This window comes from Megascapheus bottae, chromosome 21 (assembly GCF_031878675.1).
Source record: "Megascapheus bottae isolate mThoBot1 chromosome 21, mThoBot2.hap1, whole genome shotgun sequence".
In the NCBI taxonomy this organism is placed as follows: domain Eukaryota; kingdom Metazoa; phylum Chordata; class Mammalia; order Rodentia; family Geomyidae; genus Megascapheus; species Megascapheus bottae.
The window spans coordinates 36,429,242-36,442,714 of record NC_143529.1 but is presented as its reverse complement, the minus strand read 5'-3'; positions in this window follow the sequence as shown (position 1 = coordinate 36,442,714).

Genomic DNA, 13,473 nt, shown 5'->3' with positions numbered 1-13,473 from the left:
AACCCTGATCCTCAGATCTCAGCCTTCTGAGTAGCCAGGACTGTAGGCATGAGCCCTTTTTCATCTTTTTTTATTTTCCTCCTTACAAATGTTTGCGTAGAGATAGTTGCTCACGACCTTCAAGACTATTCTCACAGACTCGTTGGTTCCTGCTTCCCCTTGGTGGTGACTCCTCAAAAGACTGAGCTAATTTGCTTTGCTCTGCGCTTCAGTGGGACAGCCAGGGGTCAAAACTGTGATTTGAGCTCTGTGGACACACACTCCCCAGCTGGAGAAATGAGCAAGAAGCTGTTAGCTAGATGCGTTTTCTCTTTCTTCAGTGTAAATTTGTACAGATTTCTTCTCCTTTTCTTTGTGAAAATGAGAGCCTATGTGTGATGAATAGGCCTTCAAAAATGCATTTGTGGGTGGGGAGTGTGGCCTAGTGGTAGAATGCTTGCCTAGCATTCATGAAGACCCAGGTTCGATTCCTCTTTAGCACATACATAGAAAAAAGCCAGAAGTGGTGCTGAGGCTCAAGTGGTAGAGCTCTAGCCTTGAGAAAGTCCAAGGACAGTGCTCAGGCCCTGAGCTCAAGCCCAGGACTGGCAAAAAAAATAAATAAATAAAAAATAAAAAAATGCATTTGTTACCCAGCTTTAAAGATCAAGATGACCTAGGAAAGGGACAGGGCTTTTCCTCATATCCTTACCTGATTTCCCACTGGGTATCTCCTCTGACAGTCAATCCATCCCTCATCCCAAATCACTTCACAGATTCCAAGTAATTGACACCTCCACACACTGTGGGGTCAACTGTCTAGGCTTGCCATGGGTCTGCCAATCTGCAAGAGAAAAAATGTCCCCCACCCCTCCGTGATCTCCCTGTGGAGACTCCTCAGTGGCATTTATGGTGTCACCATGGTTGTTGTGGCCTTGTCACCTCCAGGCCCGGAGCACTCTGTAACCTGCCTGGGTGTCCTGCTGGGACAGAACATGCCATGGTCTCTCCCAGCGTGCATGGAGAGACCACGGACATCAACCCGGTGGGGGGGAGTTTTCTTTTCTTTCCCTCTCTCCCTTTTTTCCTCCCTCCTTTCTCTTTCCTTCTTCTCCCTTCTTCCCTTCCTTCCTTCTCTCTCTCTCCCTCCTCCTTCCATCTCTCCCTCCCCCCCTTCCTCTCTGTCTTTGTCTCTCTTTCTTTATACGAGAACTCAGGGCTTAGTTGTCCCTCTCAAGGCTGGTGCTCTGCCACCTGAGCCACAGTTCCTCTTCTGGCCTTTTGCTGGTTAGTTGGAGAGAAGAGTCTCCCGATGTTCTTGCCTGGGGTATCGTCAAACCAGCACCCTAGCTACTCAGAAGGGTTCGCCTGATCCCTAGCTCCTGGCTGGGGGGACTGGTCTTGCATCTAGAAGGAGCACAGACTGAATGGAGTTGCCCTTAGATTGTGGAGAACAGAGCAGAAATGTTTCTGGGAGCCCAGAGTGCTTTGGGCCACTGTGGCACTGGCTGGGATAGAATTGTCCAGGGTGTAGGATTTTGAAAGCAGAGCTAACATGGGTTGCGGGTGGGTTGGCCTCAGGGAGGGAGAGAGAAGAGAGCCGGGGAGGAGGACCTTGCAGTGAGTCCCGGCAGAGGGCCTCCGGAGGAGGGTGGGCTCTGCTGAGGACCTGCCTCCTGACTGGCCTGCACCACGGCACTGCAGGAGAGCTGTAACCTAGGGGGCAAGGGCAGGGCGCCAGGACAGAGGCCAGCGGGGTTGGGAGGCGCTGATTTCTAGGGTCTTGGCTCTCCTGCCCTGCGCGTTGCCCCCGTGGCTCAGGCCTGGGACAGGTGTTCATCTGAGCGGCTGGACCTCAGTGAGGTGCTCATTAAAGCTGACACACCCTGCTGCAAGGCTGGCTGGCTTCAGGACATAAACCCCTGCCGAAAAATAACCACCCCAGGACCTTACCTAGCACTTCCCCGGTTAATTAGCTCCCCAGCCCCTCGTGAGGGATGGAGGTCCCTCCTCCCACTGAGGGGCAGCCCCTCGGGGAGAAGGGCAGAGGGTCTGGGTCAGATGCTTGGGGGGAGAAGGCGGGGTGGGGGGCAAGGATGAATCCTTGCAAAGCCAAGCTTGAGCTTTCTTCCTGGCTTGTTGGTGGCGGCAGCTGTGGTGTCTCTGGCTGACGTGGGGCCGCTCTCCTTCACCAGGAGCAGGGAGACGTCTCAGTGTCTCAGTGTTCAGGGAGCAGAGGTTGTGTCGTGGGCCTTGAAGCAGCCCTTGAGGAGTGGCCATGGCGCTGGAGATGCTGAGCCCTGATCGCTAATGAGACCAAAGGTGAGCAGGGCTCATGCAGTCAGTTGTGCTTCCATCTTGTTTGTAAACTAAGTATTATCTCCCTTTCTCTCTTCCTCCCTCACCCCTGCCCCTTTCTCTGTGCCCTTCTCCACTCCTCTCCTCCCCCTTTCCCTCCTCTACCACCCTTCTTTCCCTTTCTTTCTCCCCCTGCTCTTCCTTCCTCTCCCCTCCTTTCCCCTCTCCCCTCCTGCTCACCCCTCTCCTTTCTTTCTCCCCTCTTTCCCTCTTCTCTTCCCCCCACTCCCCTCCCCGCCTTTTCTTCGCTCCCTTTCTTTCTTGGAGATTGAGCCCAGGGTTTCAAGCCTGCTAGACAAAAAGCAAAGTATTCAGGAGGAGGTGTTCACTGCGGGGTAGGCGGGAAGGAGCAGCGCACACGCCCGGTGAGCATGGTAGATGGCAGGAGAATCATCCTTTTTAATGGCTGTACTGTGATTATAATGGTGTACGCAGGCGAGCTCGAGAGTCCATTTCTTCTTGACAGTGTCATCCCTCCTGTCTCTCACACACAGGAGAATCGTCTTGAGCAAGTTTGTCCAGTCCTTGTGCCCTTTCAGATGGGCACCACAGATTTCATCAAGGAAAAGTATCTATGCCCTGGAACCCCGGGCGTCAAGCAGGGGCTCTGTTTACACCTGCTTTCTTCCTCCCTTCCCTCTGAAAGGCCTCGCAGGCAGGATCTAAAGAATCTTATCTTTCCTAGTCCAAGAGTGACAAGGCGGTGACAGTGGACTTGTCCAGGACCGTTCATGACTTTTGTTCGTGTGTGTGTGTGTGTGTGTGTATGTGTGTGTGTGTGTGTGTGTGTGTGACGCTCCTTCCTGCACTCGTTTGAAGGGCTCTTATCTCTTGGGGACTCCAGGTGGGTGGCCTCCTCCACTGCCGCTGGGTGACTCTCTGTGACTCTCAGGCCACCCCAGCCTCTCCAGCAGAGGTTGGGGACAGTTCAGCGCTGTGGCAGGAAGTGCATCGGATGGGGAAGGATGGAAGGAGCTTTTGGTTGACTTCCATCCATGCTGGGGAGAAATATCGGTTTCTCTGCAACCCACAACCTCAGCGCAGAGGGTGGAGGGGGAGCTGATGGCTTGAGCAGGCGCCTCGGCTGGAGTCCGTGCCACTGTGTGTCACAGAAGGGGGCTTAGACCGTCTCCCTCATCCGCAGTTCACCGCTCCTTACCGAAGGCCACATCTAGTGGATGGCAGGATTCCCTGGCATTGCCTCCTCTGTTCTTCCTTCCCAGGGCAAAACAGAATTGCCAGCAAACACCAGGCACAACAGTGGCTAACTTTCCTACAGAAACATTTCCAGAAGTGAAGGTCTATGAATCCTACGTGGTTGATAAAGCCATCTACATCACAGACGCTCTTCCCTGCACAAGAACAACGGACGACTTCTGGGGATAAATAGTACTTCAATAAATTAGGGGAAATAGTCACCGGTCTAAGGCCTGTAGCCATGTACGTAGACATTACCAGCAGGAGGATTTTAGCATTTATTGTTGTTGCTTCCCCTCCTCTAAAGCAACTTTCTTGCTGGGAGCAGCAAGCTGTGGTGAAGATGTTGAGATGACTTAGGTGGAGGCAGGAGCGGAGCCTCTGTCGCCTTCCATTAATGCCTGCACAGACACTAGCTGTGCTCTCGGGCATTCCTGATGCAGAACAGAGAAGTCTCATGCTCATCTGTCGTCTGCTTTTGGAGTCTCACAGAATCTGCTTTAGGGTGGTCTCTTCCAACCATCCGCAGTGATCCCCAGGGAACACGTGCCAATCTGCCCCCCTGGCCCCCTGGCTGCTGGCCCCCTGCCCCTCAGGCTGTGTCCAGGCAACCCCAGTCCTGTGCATCTTCACGGGCAGATGCAGAAACACAATTATTCGGGTCACGGAGTCAAACAGGTGTTCAGTTACAGGGCTAGCTGGGGTCTTCGGGCATGCTGAAGATGTATCTGTCTTCTAAGGAGGGAGGACAAGCTGGCCTTTCCCAGACCCAGCTGGCCAAGGAAAGCGTGTGTGAACAACAGCCTAGGGCATTCACCTTCTCTGGAGCATGTGCAGGGACATGCTGCTGGGGAAGAGACCACCTGTCCCATACTACCTGGCCCGGAGCTACACAAGCAAGCCATGTATGTTGATGTGTTTTCTTCTTTCTTCCTCCTCCTTCCCCTGCTCCTCCTCCTCCTCCTCCTCCTCCTCCTCCTCCTCCTCCTCCTCCTCCTCCTCCTCATTCCTGCTCTTTCTTCCTCCTTCTTCCTCCTCTTCCTCCTCCTCCTTCCTCCTACTTCTTCTTCAGGACCTTGTACTAACAAGGCAGGTGCTCTACTACTGAAGTCATGCTTCCAGCCCCGCTTTTGGCCATGGTTAGTTTGGAGATAGATCTCAGTTTATGTCTAGAGTTTCGTGGATTGGGATCCTCCTGTTTGTGCCTGCCTGCGTGGCTGGGGATGACACTGCAGAGACACTGCATGCAGCCACTGGTTGAGATGGAGTCTCTTGAACTTTTTGCCCTTTCTGGCTTTGAACCCAACACCCAATCTCCATGTGCACTCAGTGATGTTTCTACAATGCAACATCACCCGTGACACGTTTCTACAAAGCAACATCACCTGTGATATATTTCTACATCACCTGTGACATGTTTCTACAATGAAACATCACCTGTGACACGTTTCTCAGACTGTCCTTTTGGTTAAGCAATGTATTACTACATTCCCTTTTTAATTTTTTTCTTTTTCTCTTTCTTTCTTTCTTTCTTTCTTTCTTTCTTTCTTTCTTTCTTTCTTTCTTTCTTTCCTTCCTTTTTTGCCAGTCCTGGGTTTGAACTCGGGCCTGGGCACTGTTCTTGAACACTCAAGGTTCAAGGCTAGTGCTCTGCCACTTGAGCCACAGCACCACTTTTGGCTTTTTTTGGAGTATATCAGTGATACTGAGGAATTGAACTTGGGGCTTTGTGCATGCCAGGTGACCACTCTACTCGGCCATGCTACCAGCTGCCCTTTTTTATTTTTTATTTTGATCTCCACTGCAGCGTCCAGGTCCAGTGTGTGCCAGACACCGAGAGCACCTCTTGTATGAGTAGCTGCAGGGCTCCCCCGTTTCGGGAGTCCATGGCTACCTTACTGGACAATCTGGCTCTATCCAATCTTAACCCAGCATAGCTGGACCTCACACAACGGCCATGCACAGGCGATACACACGGGCCCAGTAATAGGGGCTCTCTGCTGCCAGAGGGATGCACCATTGCTGTTGGTTTAGAAGAACCCTCCTCGGCCTGGCCAAGGCCCCACAGGGATGTGGGAAATCTGCCACAAGATTACAGGAACCACATACCATGTTCCTTTTATTGCCTTCCAGCAGCCATCTGCTCCCAAGTGGGTCTCCTGTCCTGGGTGGTCAGAGCCATCAGAGGCAAAGGTCAGCAGAAGCACTCCTTCATGGGGTCAGGGCCTGGAGCCACAGACTTTTCCCCTTTGTCCAGGATTCTCCCCTCTCAGCCAGGCACCTGCAGCCTTTACCCTCCCAGCTCCCCCAGCCACACAGCCTCCAAAAACAAACCTGCCAGTGTTTGGGCCCCACAGACCTTTCCTCACTTCCTCTTCTGTGTCGTAGCACTCCTATCTTTAGTGGGACAGGAGGGCTGAGCCCTTGCTCTCTTATAGTATCGTCTGTGTTTCCTGCCCTTCATAGGATGGTATCAGCTGACAGCGAATACGCGGATAGCTGCAGCGAGGTGAGCAGGCGTTCGCATGCCAGACAGCGCTAAGCTGCTATGCCAGGGACGCTTGACTAGAAGCTCCATGGTTCCGGGACAGAGCTGCTGGCTGCGTGGCTAAGGGAGACGAGTGGGTGGGGTGTAAAGGGAAGTGCTGGCAGGGAGACGATCCTCTCCCCGGGACACGCTCAGAACCATGCTGCCTGCTTTACATTTTGTGATTTATTTCTCTCTGGAATTAAAAAAGCCATTTTCTCTTATCATTTATTAATTGTTAAGGGGTTTCGTTATGATATTTCTACACATGCCTATAGTGAACTCGAATCAGATTGATTTCCTTTATTATTCTTTCTTACCTATAGAATGTTGCATTCAGTCTTCTTTTTTTAACATTTAAAATGTATTGCCGGAGGCTGGTGGCTCATGCCTGTAATCCCAGCTACTTAGGGGGCTGAGACTCAAAGGCAGCTCACGGAAGGAAGGTCTACAACTCCCAGCTTCAATCAAACACCAGAAAACCAAAACTGGCACTGTGGCTCAAAGTGAGAGTGCTAGCCTGGAGCAAAAGAGTTCAGGGACAACACACAGGCCTGCCCAGGGGGGCAGTCATGGGGCTTGAGCTTGGCCTGAGCACTCTCCCTGGGTTTTCTCCAGGCTAGAGCTCTACCACTTGAGCCTCAGCATCATTTCCAGCTTTTTTCTATGTATGTGGTACCGAGGAATCAAACCCGGGTCCTCGTGCATGCTAGGCAAGCACTTTAACCACTAGGCCAAACTCCCAGCCAAAATTATTTTTAAGAAGTTGTGCAAAGCAGTTACCATTTAACAAAGCAATTTATAAACACCATGCATCTTGATCACTGTAGTCCTTTCAACAGCCTCACCCATTGTCCCAACCCACCCCTTCCCACATTCTTCATTTTGTAGGATTATGTTGAATTCTTGACTGTGTCCTCTCCCTCTTCTCTTTCTTCATCTACCTCTTCCCCTGACCCCACTCCATTCCTTTCAAGTACCTGCTTCCTCGTGTTTATTTTTACTTTGCCTTTCTAAGGAATTATACTGTTTGAGTTCTCCCTTGATTCAACCATATTTCAGTTAATGCATTTGTGTACATTCGCATACCACCCAAAGTATTTACTTCCGGTTTATAAGAAAACCCTAGTGTCCAGGATAAGGGAAAACATACATCCTTTGTCTCTCTGGGCTTGACTCAATGTACCTTTTTCATTCTACTGAATGGCTGAGCCAGGGACAAAGGTTTGCCTTCAATCTCTTTGGACTACAGTTGGCTGTGTGCAATGGAAGCCTCAGGGAACACATCCCCAGACAAAGACAGACTGTGGTACTTGCTCTTCTTCCTCTCCTGCCTTTTGTACTTCCCAAGGCACTGGTCACATGACCTGGAGCTTGCTAGATATTCAGATTTTTCAGACTCAGGAGACTGCAGAGAACCCAGGAGCCTGCATTTTAATAAGTCCCTCTGCCCTTGCTGCGCTTAGCAGTGGTCCTGGTTGGCCACTGAGCATTATAAACATGGCTGCTGAGACATGACTCCGTTTTGTAACGTTGCTTCCTAAAAGTGGGCCAAATATTGCACTGTGTATTTTATGGTGATGACATGTTGAAGCCATAATAGTTTATATATAGTGCACATTTATTAAATTCATCTAATTTATTATTATTTGTTATTGCATGGGTGCACAGTGAGTGAAATGTGAGACCCACCAGGCTAAAGCTTAGGGCTTGGTGGAGGTTTAGCTTCACAGGGGCCATTCCCAGGGGAGTCGGGTGTTGGCTATAGACCAGAAAAACGGAGGGGAATTAATTGCTTACGTACTATGACCTGATTAATGGAGTGGGAATTTGACTGTTTCATTTTATGCCCTCTGCCATTTTACTATTGAAATAATGAAATGAAGTAAATAAATGAAATAAAACAAGCCCAAACTAAAACAACAACAAAAAAGCAATACTGAAACAAAACCCAAAAACTTAATTTAAAAGAATGGAAATGGATGGAGCAGTCTTTGGTGGAGAGGCTAAAGGAAGAACACCTCAACATCACCCACGTGGCAGACATGTCCTAAGTTCCGCAACTCCTCTGGGGAATACATAGATGAAAACACTCAACTTTGGCCACACGAATCCTTTCTGTCATCTTAGAACCAAAGCCTTTAGAACCTATATTATAAAACAAGGTAGCTGATTTTTTAATTTTATTTCTTCTTGTCAATGTGGCTTAAATTGTTTTCTTCCAGATTGGCTAATGGATCCAAGTGAAACCTGTCAATGTAATAAATATCAATGGGGGAGTTGAAAAACAAAAACAAGCCAGCCTTGGGCCACCTGAGACGCCTTCCTGTGCTTACATCGGCCTGGTGTATTTTGTATGCAGAATCGTGGAGGACAGGATTGTGTGGGGAACGGAAGGCGGCGGCTAAGGAAGCCCGGGACACCCTGGCTGATGAGGACTCAGGCTATTCACTTGACATTGCAGCTACGCTCACACCAGGGAACCACTGCGGTGAAGAGGGGCAGAACCCAGCTGGCCAGCCCGCCCAGCCCAGCGTGCAGTGTGGAGAGGGCAGCGGCAAAAGTTTTGTGTCTCTACCTCTCTGGGCTTCTAGGGCCTGGGAGTCAACACAGCTGGTTCACCACTGCAGGACAGATCACGGGAGAAAGTGGGTGGTCACGAAGCTGGAAAGAAAGGCTTGATTTCCCCTCATGTGATTGCCTAGTTTAATGCAGTACTATGAGGACTGCATTTACACGTGAGGCAGATGGGAAGGGGCGCGCGGGGCCGGGGGAGGATGCACCGAGGGGTGGGTGTGAGGAGACAGGAGTCTGTGTGGCTGGTGAAGGTGTTCTCACCGTCGGTGAGTGATTATGTCACCTCCACAGACAGCTAGCGCAGTCCTTCAGCGTTGGGGGAAAACACTCCGACTTTTCATGTCTATGAATGACTTGCTCTCTGCATCTATCAAAATTCTAAATGGAGACTGTGGAGACGGGAAGCCTGGTTTTCCTGTGATTGCTGTCTATTTACAGTCTTATAAACACACACACACACACACACACACTCACACACACACTCACGTTACCTAGCTGGTAACATGATGTTTTCACAGAACAGTAAGTGAGGATAAAGAGTTCAACAGGAAGTTAAATGCTTTGCGGCTTGAATTTTTCTCTCAAAAAATGCGAGTTTCCCCAGACAAGTGGATCCTGCAATGTTGGAAAGTCTCCCGTGTTTGTATTCGCTAAAACCATATGTACCAGTCAGCAACCGCCAAAGAAACAGAACCCATGGGATGTATAACTATCTCTATATAGCATATATTATCTCTGTGAATAAGCAAGTGTAAATATATGTGAATGTATATTTATGTATATACACACTATATATGTATAGTAACATCGATATGTATATGAACGCATATATTTTATTTTTTTTTTCCAGTCCTGGGCTTAAGCTCAGGGTCTGAGCACTGTCCTTGGATTTTTCTCAAGGCTAGAATTCTACCACTTGAGCCTCAGTGCCACTTCTGGCTTTTTTCTATGTATGTGGTACCCAGGATCGAAACCTTGTCTTTGTGCATGCTAGGCAAGCACTCTACCACTAGGCCAAACTCCTGGCCCCAGAATGCATATATTTTAAAGAATCAGCTCACATGATTTCAGAGGCTGTCACGTCCATACAGGATGAGTTTTGGCTACTGGAATTAAAGGATGAGTTACTCGAGGACAGAGATCCCTGAGACTATCAGGGCCAGGGAGAAAAATAAAAGCTTATTAAATAAACCCTACCAGAGACATGACACTTGTGGCAATACTGTCTTTACTTTTCTTTCCAGGTCTTGACTCATCTGTGGCTGGCAAACACACATAACTTACACAGTGAAGCCCCTGGTCCAGCGGCCACTGCGTGGTGTGTGCTGTGTGCTGGGGCCCTCAGAGTCTACACTGGGCTGCATAATGCAGCAAGGGGAGCTGGGGACAGAGCTGTCACAGTCAGAGGTGCCACATGGCTGCAGCCTGCCAGAGGAGCCTTCTCAGAGATCTGCTCTTGGACACGGGAGTCAGTGTGAATGTAAAAGTTCACTGTGCATCTGCCTCTACGTGAACTTACACTCCTGTTTTTCGTGGAATGGACGACAGTCCAAACACTGGAGCTCAGCTCTGGCTCTCACTGCCTCCCTTCTGCATTCCCCTCCAGGGGCCAGTTTTGGGCCACATCTGTGTTCTGGTAGCAGAGTCATTCCTTGTTCCATCGTGGGGTGAGATGAGGCGGAAGCTGGGGAGGCAGAAGGTCTGTGTAAAAATACAGTACAGTCATGTGGCTAAATTAAAAAAAAAAAATCCCAGCAAGGTGTGCAGCCTCTCACTTCTCCTTTACTCTAACCTATTTTTCCAAGGTCACATCAGCAAGGCAGAGGGCTGCACTGTGCTGGAAACCTCTGTGCTAGTCTTGCTTCTGTGAGTGCATGGGTTGTGGGGCTTGAACTTGGCCTGGACATTGTCCCTGAGCTCTTCAGCTCAAGGCTACCACCTTACCCTTGAGCCAAGCCCCACTTCCTGGTTTTCTAGAGGTTCATTGGAGAGAAGAGTCTCAGGTTCTTTTGTGCCCGGGATGGCTTTGAACCTCGATCCTCAGATCTCAGCCTCCTGAGTAGCTAGGATTACAGGCGTGAACCCCTCGCCTGGCTCCATCCCGGTTTGATAGTACTGCCTCTTGTTCTAATTGGTCAGAACTTGGGTTCACAGTCTTGCCCAACTGGCTATTTTGAACAGAGGAAAAAAATGTGACCGAGTATGGCATAATTACCAGGAACACGATGTATTAGTTCACAGGATCAAGATATAACTAAAATTCAATCAAGCAGAGCCAAGCTGCCTGGCCAAAGCAGGAACTGTTCAGAGAAACAATTCTCATAAGGTTGACCAAAAGGAAGCAATTACTTGGACAGAAGAGATTTAATTATTAGCTACCCACCGGATGCACCATTCACTCCCAGCTCAGGTCTTTGCCTTGTGACATTGGCAAGGTGGCAATGGGTGTTCGGGGTCATTTTTTGAAAAAGCTGAACTGCTCTTCAAGGATGCACTGCCCCACTTTAACCTCAGAGTAGGTTTCAAGGTCAACAGGGGCCGAAGCATCTGTTTCACCTTTCCAGTTTAGGTAAGAGCTGTGCAAGTGGCTCAAGAAGGGCTGCAGTAAGGGACGATGCTGGGACTCTCCTTTCCTCCTGCTAAGGTTGGGCCCCTCTGAAACAAAGGTTGAAGTTGACTCTCCATTGAGAGCTGTAAGAGGATGGGGAAATGTAGATGGGGCCTCTGAGGCGGTTAGGATTAGATAAGGTCACTGAGGCGAAGAACTATCACAGAACTTTGGTTGCTATGTAGCAATAGAGAAAACTGGGTGTTGGTGGCTCACACCTATAATCCTAGACATTCTGGAGGCTGAGATCTGGGGATCATGGTTTGAGGCCAGCTGGGAGCAGGAGAGTCTATGAGATTCTTATCTCCAATTCACCACTAAAAAGCCAGATTCGGAGGTGGGACCCAAGTGGTAGGGCACCAACCTTGAGTGAAAAAGCTAAGGGACAGTGTCTAGGGCCCTGAGTTCAATCCCTAGAACTATCATGCACACAAAAGAAGGAGAAGGAGAAAGAGGAAGAGAAAAAGGAGGAAGAAGAGGAGGAGGAGGAGGAGGAACAGGAGAAGGAGGAGAAGAGGCAGGGTGGAGAGGTGAGGGTGGGCCAGGGGAGAAATAGCCATATTCTTGCTCATGTCTGTAGCAGTCCGCATGTCTGTCAGATAGGGATTGCTCAGAGATTGGCCCATTGACTGAGCATGGGCAGAATCTGTGTAATTCCACGCACAGCCCTTCACTACCTAGAGATGAAGAGGTCTGCCTTACCAGCCACCATGGCGTCCATCTCGCATTCACTAGTGGAGGGGCTGGAACAGCCAGAGACTACCCAGCAGTTATCACGGCTTTATGGCTAACATGATTTGCTCTATCAGCTTCTTTCTCATTTACTGAGACTTTTATCTATTTATTTTTTTTCTGTGGGACATGGGGCTTGAACTCTGAGCCTGGGCTCTGTCCCTGAGCTCTTCAGCTCAAGGCTAGGGCTCTACCACTTGGGCCACACAGCACCACTTCAGGTTTTCTGATGGTTAGTTGGAGATAAGAGTCTCACGGATTTTAGTGCTCGGGCTGGCTTCAAACTGCTATCCTCAGGTCTCAGCCTCCTGAGTTGCTAGGATTACAGGCGTGAGCCACTGGCCCTTGGCTGAGACCTCCATTTTGGGGATTGCAGTTCAAAGCCAGATTAGGCTTCCTTCCTTCCTTCCTTCCTTCCTTCCTTCCTTCCTTCCTTCCTTCCTTCCTTCCTTCCTGCCTGCCTGCCTGCCTGCCTGCCTGCCTTCCTTTTATTCTCCTTGCCTACCCTCCCTCCTTCCCTTCCTCCCTTCCCTTTGTTACTTGTGCCAGTACTGGGACTTGAACTCAAGTCTTGGCTTTTATGCTCAATGCTCTATCATTTGCGCCACAATTCAACTTCCAGCTTTTTAGTAGTTCATTGGTGGTAAGAGTCTTATAGATTTTCCTGCGTGGACTGGCTTCAAATCATGATCCTCAGATTTCAGCCTCCCTTGTTAGCTAGGATTACAGGCATGCGTCACCAGGCCTGGCTTGAGGTTTTCTTTTGCAATCTTAATAAATGGCAGGCTGCCTGACGCAAGAATCCATCGTACCTAGGACATGGCTGGACACGGACTGGTAGGTGCGTTGCTTTGAGGAACCACAGCTCCTCATATTGATCAGAGATTCAAGTTTAACTGGGCGAGTTGCAACTTGCCAGTCTTATAACAAAGTGCATTTTCCATGATACATAACTGGTTTTGGTGAGCATGTGTTTAGTTCAAAGAAATCCCCAAAGTACAATGGGGTGTGACTTCTGCCCTGTGTAGATGGGGCTGTGGCAGAGCTGAGGTCTACATGGTGCTGTACTTCTGTCTCCAGCCTCAACCTCCCCCTGAATTCCAGGCTTCCAACTTGACATTCCACTTGGACGCCTTCACCAGCCACTGCAGTCCTGTCCTGCCTGTCTGACTTCCCGAAGCTCCGGCGCCTCCTCTGGCAGCTTCCAGGGTGCCTGCCAAAAATCATGGGAACCTTCACGCCTCTCTTTCTTTCCCTCTCCCCCGCCTACTTTAGAACTCCAGGAAATGTGCTGGCTTTACAATTGTCCAGAATCTGACCGCATCTCAGGGTCCTCACCCACTACTCCATTTGCCTCAGTTACTGCCTTTTCCCTGAATTGTGGGGCCAGCCCCCCGTTCCCATCCCTGTCCTGCTGTCAACCTCCTCTCCCCATCTTCTCTTCACCAAGTAGACAGAGAACTCCGGTACAATTCCATGTGTGCAGGTTCCTCTG